Here is a 10,581-nt window from a genome sequence, read left to right as displayed (position 1 = left end):
GCTTAATAATGCCCATGTTCAACAACAATATTTGCGAAATAAAAAAGCTTGTAGTTGTAGAGCTTTTACAGGTACAAATTATTTATTTATTTTTTTTTTTTTTTTGTCAAAAGGTGAAGTTAATGTAAATAAAAAGTATAATTGTACGAGACCTGAGAAAGGCCCAAGTAGCAAACCCCATTCGAAGCCCAGCTCCAATTGGGAGAAACAAAAAACGAAGCCCAACCAAATGGCATGCTCAAATCCAAAGCCATGGCCCACAACTGTTGATATGTAATGGTGACAAGCTTGTGACCCCTTGGCTCATTTGTAATGGGCTACGGCATTTTCATTTATACACTCAAGTGCTTGATAAAACTGAAAGTTAAGCATTGAAAATTTTAAGTACTGAAACTTTAAATGTTGAATGTATTAATTTGAAAGCCTGTTTAATAATATTTTAATTTTAAACGTTGAATTCATTAAAATTATTTGTTATATACAAAAAAATGAAATCTGAAAGTTGTACATATTACACTTTTGCCCTCTGATACTCCTAACAATTTTATATTTACAATACAAAAATATTAATAAAATTACCACATTCACTCAATGAAATAAATAAATATGAAAATTTAAAATATATGAATTTTGTATTACATAATATTTATGTATGGTATCGAAAAGAGTGTTACAAAGATTAAAGAAAGTAAAATTTAAAATATATGAGTTTCAGATTGAATAATACTTAGATATGGTATTGAAAAGGGTGTTACAAAAATTAAAGAAAGTACTTGAAAATAATTCTTATTTAAGAATAAAATTATGTTATATAAATAATTGATGAAAATATTAAGTCTATGGGTTTTAGATTACATAATACTTATGTAGGTATGGTGTTACAGAAATTAAAGAAAGTAAAATTTAAAATATATATATTTTGAATTACATAACATTTATGTAGGGTATTGAAAAAAGTATTACAAAAATTATAAAAAGAAATTTTATTTAGGAACATAATTCTGTTATATAAATAATTACTGAAAATTTAAAATATATAAGTTTTTGTGATACCCCTCGATTCTAGAGGCACGAGTGATCAAGTCCGAACACAGAATCGAAGGATATCAAAAATAATTTAATAATTTAACAAGCATAGGATACAAAATAAATAAAGAAGCTGAAAGAAACTAAATAATAAAATTCTCCATTAATAAATCGAATAAAATAATTCTCCAAACATATCAAAATCATTTGATACCAGTAACCTTATAGATTACAACTCAGGAATCTATCATTTGAACGCCTTATCCAAAACCCAACTGAAATTGAAATAAAACAGAATCCAAATTCTAAAACATAAAGAAGAAATCCTACGTAGAGTCGAAAGAGTGAATAGACTGTCTTTGCTCAGCACAAACAATGTTTAAGTCTAGAACTGATGAATACCTGCAAAATAATAGTGGGTCAGGCCCACAAATAAGTTCTAATCTATTACATCTCAAACAGAGACCCGATACACGTATACATCCTAATTAACTCAACAATAACTAATATAGTCCATATATATATGCACACACTAAGAAACCTCACTAGACTATAGAGTTACCTAAACCTGAATAGTAGGCAACATGCAAAACGCACATATAGTGGGCATGAGTACCTGGACCTACCAGGGTACACAACAATCACTATATCTAACTACACATCCCTGACAATATACGAAACCACTAATTATGAGGTTCAAGCCCATATCATGATATATAATTATATATATAATCCACCCTATCCAACCATCAAAATAAAGTATCCAAATATTATTTTAATAATATGTCATCCAACTGTTCCGTTTGACCTGACATTAATAAGTAGGACTTAACTATATAGTTAATCTAAACCCTTATAAATATAAATAGGTTGGACTTAACTATTCCATTGATTTATTCCTAAAGTGCCCCTATCCCATAATAGTGCAAACATGATATTTATCATATATACATTAAATAAATATTTAATGAATCTATTTACATTAAATCAAGCAATCCAATTCTTAATTAAACTATTTACATTAAATAAATATTTAACAATGATTTATCAATAAAAAAAATTACAATATTAGTTTAATATCCCAGCATTAATCAGATTAACATTAAATATACTTAATGCAAAAACCATCTAATCAATATATATATATATAATAATTTAAAGAATTACTTAAATATTCAATCCAACCCCCTTAAATCCATTATTTTCTTCCTCTTTCATCGTACATGCTTTACGAAGAAAACAAATTATGATTTCGTCTACATATACACAAAACTGATTCATGTTAAAAATAATTCACCTCGTTCGGCCTGCACACTTTATGAAGACAACAAATTTTAATTTCATCTACATATACAAATGCTAAAAACAATTCACCTCATTCGGCGTGCACACTTTATGAAAAAAGCAAATTTTGATTTCATCTACATATACACAAACTGATTCATGCTAAAAACAATTTATGTTTTAAAAAAACAATAAAAACCCAGACCATCAACAGTGCCCAGTTCGGCATAATAGAATAATTAACACCCATTATTAAAACACAAGAAAATTCAATTTATCAAAATATGAAAATTCATTACAAACCCATTATTAAAACGCATGAACTGTAATTTCCAGATTAATCCATATAATTAGATCTAATTAATTTATTTAAAGAACCTAAACTAATCTAATATGCATAGGGTATGAATCAAAGGAGAATAGAAGAATTAAAACTTGGCTTTAGGATTTTGATAAAAACCCTAGCCTCCTTCTTTCTCTTTTCTCTTCCTTTTTCTTCCTTCTTTTTCTCTCTAAACTCTCTGTCTTTTCCTCAAAAATATACTACGTGATTATTTTCTAACCCACTTTTACTAACCTATAGTTATATATTTATAAGTTAAATAAAATAATCTAACCATTTTCCCAATCCAAGTCAACTTAACAAAGAAAATAATAAAATTAAAATATTAAAAGGTAACTAAAATATGTTATGTATATAATCTATGTATATTCTTATTATATAAATATATAAAATATATACATCAGATTATTTACTAATACTGACGTTACAATATTATTAACTAATAAATTACTTTCCTTTTATATATATATATATATATACACACACACACACACATATACAACTATCCATTGGTACTTATCTGTACCCATCAAACTCCTTATCTAAGAAGTTTATGAGACTTAATTGGTTGGCACATTACTACTAACCATATTCATAAAATAAAATAAAATAAAACAAAAATAAACATGTAATCATTTTACCTACAATTAATTACAAATAAATCCCCACATCAATTCAATCAACCAATTCAAATAAAATGTTTAAGCACATAATTTCAATTAATTATTTAATTCAAATAAAACATTTAATTAACAAATTTAGTCAAACATGTAATCAAATAGCCAAATAATCAAGTAAATAAATAAAAATGTAATTAAAACATTTAAAATAATACCGAGACTATCCTTTTAAAATTAGGGGTATTACAGTTTTGGATATTAAAAAAATGTTACAAAAGATTAAAGAAAGTAAAATTTAAAATATATGGGTTTTGGATTACATGGTAGGGTATTGAAAAAAGTGTTAAGAAAGTACATGAAAGACAATTCTACTATTATATAAATAATTATATAATATTTATGTAGGGTATAAAAATGGTGTTAAAAATATTAAACAAAATACATAAAATTGATTAGAATTCTATTATTTAAATAATTGTTATTTTATAGTGAATCAATATGAATGTTAACCAAAAGGCTATATTAGTGTTTAAAATATATTATGTAGATTTATGTTTTTTATTTTTTTGAAATTTGTTCCATGTAATTCATTTTCATTAATAACAAAAAGCAACCACATATATATGAATCAATTTAAATATAACCAAAAAGGCTATATATATGTCGTGTTTAAAATATTGCAGGTAAAATTCTTCTATCACTTTATTTTCAGACGCAAAGAGAAATCACAGAGAGGAGTCTAAAAAAATTAAAGAGAGGCCTAGAGAAATCGCAAAGAGAAACCCTAAAAGAGAGAACGAGAATATATGAAGGTAGAATAGTCATTAAAAAGTTATTTTTTAAATCCAACCGCTTACCGTCTTCTGCGATAAGAATAACTAACTGTGACGACCCTGGATTTTTCAACCAAGTGTGTCATGTGATGACCCAAACTAGATCCAAGATGCGGAAGTTAGAAACAAGACAACAGTCTCCCAAGGCACAACACATCTCTAAGACCCTAAGATGACCTTCCATGAGGTCACGGAATCCAAAAGAATAAGTGCGGAAGTAAGAGATCGGAAGGATAACAATTAAGCCCCCAGGGGCAAAATAGTTATTTCGGAGAATATAAATTCGAGTACCACCAAGCATACCGGTGGAAAAACAACAAAAAAAATAATCAAGATGGACTCAAGAATCGCATGATTCGGAGTCCGGACGAAGGAGAAACGACAAGACGAAGAAAAACGAGCACTTAAGGCTAAAAGGGTAAAATGGTAATTCCAAACTGAATTGAATACCCTTGTGTACACCATTGGATAGACATTGAAAAATTAATAAAGATGGACTCAAGAATCGCATAATTCGAAGTTCGGATGGCAAAGATATCAAGTCCCGAAGTCAAAAGAGGGAAAACCCTATCCCGGTTCGAACTAAATTCTTACACTACCTTACTAAAACTTGAATATATTGAGCTACAAGAGAAATCTGAAGCTCTAATTAGTACCGTTGGAAAGCTCGTTTCGACACGGTTAATTTAGACTCAAGAACGGACCAATTCGGAGTTAAAACGAGCAAGATATGACCCGTTGAAGAAAGATGTCTAGAGCAGGAACTGTTCCCGCAGGGGCCCGCCAAAAACCTGCGGGGGCCAGCCAAATGCGGCAGTAAGTCGCGGGCACCCACCAAATGGGGCAGTGGCATGGGCTAGAACCTTAAAAAATGTAAGAACAGTGTTTTTAGCAGCAAATTGAACTTAGAGCGCGGTTTATGAGGTCACGATGACATTTTTTGAAAATCACGAAAAGGAAACTCCCCCTAAAATCACATTTTCTATGTGACGGAGTTGAGAATGGAATTTATTTTCCAAAGAAAATCCCAAAAATGCCCTTAGATCAGTTTAGGCTCAAAACGGCGAAGATGTAACTTTGCACCAAGCATACATTTGACCCCAAATGCACTTCTAAGCTAAAACGAATAGGTACACATACGTAATAAGTGATTTTGAGCGTGCGGGAATGGTCCATGGCTCCCAGAAATGGCCGAGTCAAAATCCGACCCCCCCAACGGCCAAAAAGGTGAAAATGAACCTAAAATGGAAACTTTGAAAACCAAAATCAACAAATGACTTCAAATGACCGTTTAACCCTTGGCCACACTTCATACATGACTAATGAGATCATACGGAAGAATCAAAATGGAATTCCCACACCCGATGCAAACCTGGTGAAACAATAACCTGACATTTTTCAATAATTTCACAATATTTCATGAAGTTATAGATTACATAGGTTACAAAATATATATCATTGGCCTCCGGCCTCATCTTATGCATGTCAAATACATTGTAAAGAATGTACCAATGTACACACTACATAAATGGAACCAAATATACAAATTTTGACAACTGAGGCTACAAGCGGCATTTCAAGCCAACCTTTACAAAAATTAAAGCCTTCAAGTTAACTATCATCCAAGCAATGATGAACATCACGCACCAAGTCTTCATACCTGAAACAGCTCCCCAGTAACTTCGGGGTGAGTAAACAAGTTTACTCGTAGAGAATGAGCATGCATCGATTCGATTTCTTTTAGATTTTTAGACTAACACGATACAGTTCAAAAGGGTCATGCCACCTAACGTCTATGTCAAGGTGAGACTCAGGGAGCATCCAAAACTACTCATGCAATTGAAATAAACTACGGCATACAAGTATACATGCTCAAGTATACTAAGCAATGTTAAAACATGTTATACAACGTACAAACATACATTTCCAAATATACTAAACCATATTAAGACAAAGTCATGCAATGTCTAAGTATATTTATACAAGTATGCATTTTATATGAAAATCTCGTAAATCAAGTATACTGACACAAGTATACTAAGCTAATAGGATTGCACATATGATAAGTATACATAGCACAAGTATACTAAATACAATTTAAACTCGTGGAACAAGTATACAAGTTCAAATATACTGAATATGATTCAAATATTCAAGTAAGCATTAATTCTCAAGTTACAAGTAATTCATGATTAACAACTTGAAATTAAATAGTGGAAAGACTAGGACATGCGGTCGCTAGACCAAGCAAGTATTTTCGGGTAATTAAGACCCACAAGGTACTACCTAGTGCGCACTTATGACTTAGAAGACTCTTGTCTCCGTACTAGAGCCAAACCCTAGCCATCACATAATTTATGTCCTCACAAGCTTTCCAAAATCAACAAGTTCAAAACTTATACAAAATCAAATGCAAGTTACCACATTCCATGCACAAGTAAGGTTGAATCCACACAATTCATATCCTAGAATTCAAGTCTAAGTAGCATATGACAAGTCGTGTCCTCAATATGCAATTTATACACTAAGCAAGAATATTTTTACAACAATTGAGCCACATTACCATCCTAAACCACAAGTACTAAATAAGCTTCAATTTAGTAATTAGCTTCCAAGATAAACAATTGTAATATTCTAACAAGTTATATACCTACACAAGATATATGTAAACAAGCCATTCGAGTTGATGATATTCCATATCATGCTAAGTCCAATTACCATGTTAAGGAGTCATAAGTACTAATTCTACATCAAGTTAGTAGCATGCTCACATGGTAATTAAAATGCCACATTTTAAGAGATTTTCAACCTAATCATAGAAAGTCTCTAAATTTCAAATCTATTCCAAATAATCTCAAATTAATATATGTTAAGCAACATATCATGGTCTTTACATATATTAAATCAAAAGTGCAAGATGAGCAAGATATCATCAAACAGAATTTAATTAATTTAAATTAATTAAATCTCTAAATTTCAAAAGTGGTTCAAATGATCTCAAATTAATATATATCAAGCACTAAGTCATGGTCATACCATATATTAAATCTAAAATGGAATACAAGCCAAACACAATTTACTAGAATTTAAATCAAATTAAATCCATTTAATCTCTAGATTTAAAAACTCATCTAAATCATTCCAAGTTAATATATATCAAATATCAACTTATGGCCATGCCATTTACCAAGTCTAAAATGAGTTATATGCAAGCTATAATAAATCTCTAACTTCTCAAATTAACAAAAGTCATGCATACAACTTATATTTCATACAAAAGCAAGAAAAATAACTTAGAAAATAAATTATAACACCCCCTATCTCACTAGATAATAGTCCCTCTAGAATCCAAGGCAAATCAACACAAAATGGCAAACCCTTCAAAGGTTATGTAGAGGAGGATGAGGGGAACAAAAAGTGTTCCAAACTTCATGGTCTAAGGTGAGTGGAAGGCCATTAAAAATCAAGGTCAAGGCCAAAGGTTTCAAGCTCCATCCATGGAGGTTAGGGTTTTCTTTATAAGAGAGGGAAGAGATAGAAATTAAGTGTGAAACAATGTGAGTGGGAGAAATAGAAATCCTCCACTCACTATATGGTCTTACACCAAGGTCAACACACACAAGTCTTGGTCAAGTGCACAAAAACCCTCCTTAACAACATAATTCCAAAGTGGCCCAAATATAATTGCAAGACAAAATTTAGTGCCTACACTTGTCACAAATCCAAGGCTCCATCTTAGGCTCAATCTCAAACCTACACATGTCAACCATCAAGCCAACAAGTGCATCAATCCTAGGCCAACAAGTGGGTGAATCTCCACCCTCCACATGTCATCATCCAAGGTATCAAAGTGTCCCCACCCAAATGTCAACAAGTTGACCAATGAGGGTGTGACACTTGTCACACTTTTCGAAAATTTCAAAAAGGTCCTTTTTGAAAATATCTTTTAAATTAAATTACAAAATGGTCCCTAAGACGAAAAATAATTACCTTACAGTAATTACACAAAACCCCAAAAGTTTATAATATTACAAAAAGGTTATGCATCTATACCCTTTACAAGAAAAGTAAACACTTAACATGCTTTTCTACAAAAGTGAAAATACACATAACATGTAATTTAAATATCATGGATGCATGCAAAACCGGAATCAAATCCGGATACGAAAAGTGAGGTTATGCTAACAAAGTGACAACCGAGAAAAAGACGAAAAGTGAATAGTGTCACAAAAGTAAAAATGTGAAAATGACTCGGTGCTTAAAGGAAGTCGTCAATCTACAGAAAAGAGTCTCGGAAACCATCCTCGAGCACTCAAGATGATACTAAGTGACGAGAAATTGAACTCAGAAAGGAAAAGATCAACAGAAAAAAAATATACTTAAAAATCTGAGAAAAGAAAAGGAAAGAAAATGACCAGGTCATTACAGTAACCTTTCCCACGTTTAAAATTTTGGCCTCTTTTAAATGGTACTTATCATGTTAAGCGTATCCTAAAATTTTATCAAACAAATTTATTTTTAAAAATCACTTACCATATTCTGCATTCAGTGCTAAATTAGAAAATGAAATTGACCTTACACTTAACTTTCAAGGAAAAATAGACTTGTTTGTGATAATTGCAATATAACATATGCAAAATGGTTTAAAAAATATTACTTCACATTCATATAAATTATTATCTATGATTATAAATTATTAAACTGCAGATCAATTTATACAGGTTCGTAATATGATTTTGAGTGCAAAACACAAGACAAACGTATAGTATTATTTTAAAAACATTTAATGATTATTTTATCGTGGACTTTCCTAGAAAATATAAATTAGTATATATGAATCCATATACCGTCACTTGGAATTTGTTGATGAACTACAAATAGAAGTTAACATCCAGAAGGCGCAAGATTGTCCGAAACCGGTGTCATCACTATCACATGTCATCACTATCACAAGTAAAATTCCCTCCTTTTGTCACGTTGTCTCCACAACACACCAACAATCTTTGATTCATTGAAACTGAGTATGTGTTAAACGATTGCGCTACTATTGTAACCGAGACCAAATTTCCACTTCGCACACCTATTACCGTGAACCGAACTGTTACCTTCTGCCCATGTCCGACCTTAGCTTGAGAAATGGGCGAAACAATTTTCTGGTGTAAAATTTTTGACCCTGGATCAAAATATGATGGCGAGAATGCTTCCAAACTTAATTCGGTTGGAAAAAAGACTCCGCTCAAGTTATAGAATTCATAAGGATTGCTACCACCAATAAAAACCCTACCGTCACCTATGGTGTTCGGATTTTGTACATCAAACCGAGACCCTATTGGGAAATTGGGCCGGAAAATTATGGGTTTAAGAATCGAGTCCCGACCATAATCCAATCCAGCAACACCCGCAGCTGCACCATTAATGATTAATACGTTACCATTTGGTAGTAAAAGCATGTCACCCATAACCCGAGCAAGAGGCATTTCAGGGTCCAGTGCTCGGTCCGAGGATCGCAGCCTGGGATTTCCGGGTACGTCCTCACTACGACACCTTTCAAAGAATCGAATAATATAGCTCGATTACTTGCAAAAACAAACAAATTTCCATCAACATTAAGATAAACAAACGGGTATCGGTTGTTTAAACAAACGAGTATAGGTTGTTCTCTATCCCTGGATCATTTGTCTGAGCCAAATAGGGTAAATCATAAGCTTGAGTAGACGAAGCCGTTTTCGGGTAAAACTCGCAGTTGAATTGCCTGATCCCGCAGACAATGATTAGTCAGCCGTCCGGCAATATGTGGTTGGTTGCGTGCCACCTTGTTTGATGATTTAACCCAAAATTGACTTTCTCCCAATCACAGTCACTACATGGCCGATAAATCCTGACCACATGATCTCCATCGTTCCACCCGCCAGTTTGGATCAGACGGCCGTCAGGCATGACAGCGCCTGAGGAACACCACGTATCAGTGATTCAGTGAGCACCATGAGGGGACGTATAGTGTTGGTTGCGACATCGTATTTGACTGAGTGGGCCGTGCAGTCGATGGTTAAAGCTTGGTCCTTGGGGTCGTTGTGGCATTTTCCGTTCAGCAGTGAGATATTGGATCGGCCGAAGTCGATTCGGTCGAAGATGACAACTCTGTCGTTGTGGAGGAGTTGCATGTGCATGGCTGATATGCTAATGTGGGATTTAGAAGGTTCCACATTCCGCCGGCGGCATGGGTCAGATTCAGGCAGCATTGTCTGACTGCTATAAATACTTAAATAGTAGCTGCCGGAGGAGAAAGGAAAGAAGAGTCGTGACATATATTTTTTGACAAAAACTGTCAAAAGTAATTTATTGCTATCCAGAGGTGCCTTTTTTTTTTTTTTTTTTACCAATATATATTCATCTCCATCCAATATAATGATAACACTCATTAGTAAAAAAAAAATACTTTTCTCAAAGTTCTCACATTACTTTCTTACTGGATTCT

At 32.5% G+C, this 10,581-nt stretch overlaps 1 pseudogene; it reads right to left on the bottom strand.

Annotated features, from left to right (window-relative positions):
- Positions 1 to 8,930: 8,930 nt before the first annotated feature.
- LOC132277837 (aldehyde oxidase GLOX-like) lies at positions 8,931 to 10,326 on the bottom strand (annotated as a pseudogene).
- Between the last annotated feature and the right edge of the window lie 255 nt (positions 10,327 to 10,581).

This window comes from Cornus florida, unplaced genomic scaffold, assembly GCF_030987335.1.
Source record: "Cornus florida cultivar Cherokee Brave unplaced genomic scaffold, ASM3098733v1 CherokeeBrave_3.0.0_Hap2_Chr10, whole genome shotgun sequence".
In the NCBI taxonomy this organism is placed as follows: domain Eukaryota; kingdom Viridiplantae; phylum Streptophyta; class Magnoliopsida; order Cornales; family Cornaceae; genus Cornus; species Cornus florida.
The sequence above is the reverse complement of the archived record's forward strand: the minus strand, read 5'-3'. Positions and strand labels throughout refer to the sequence as shown.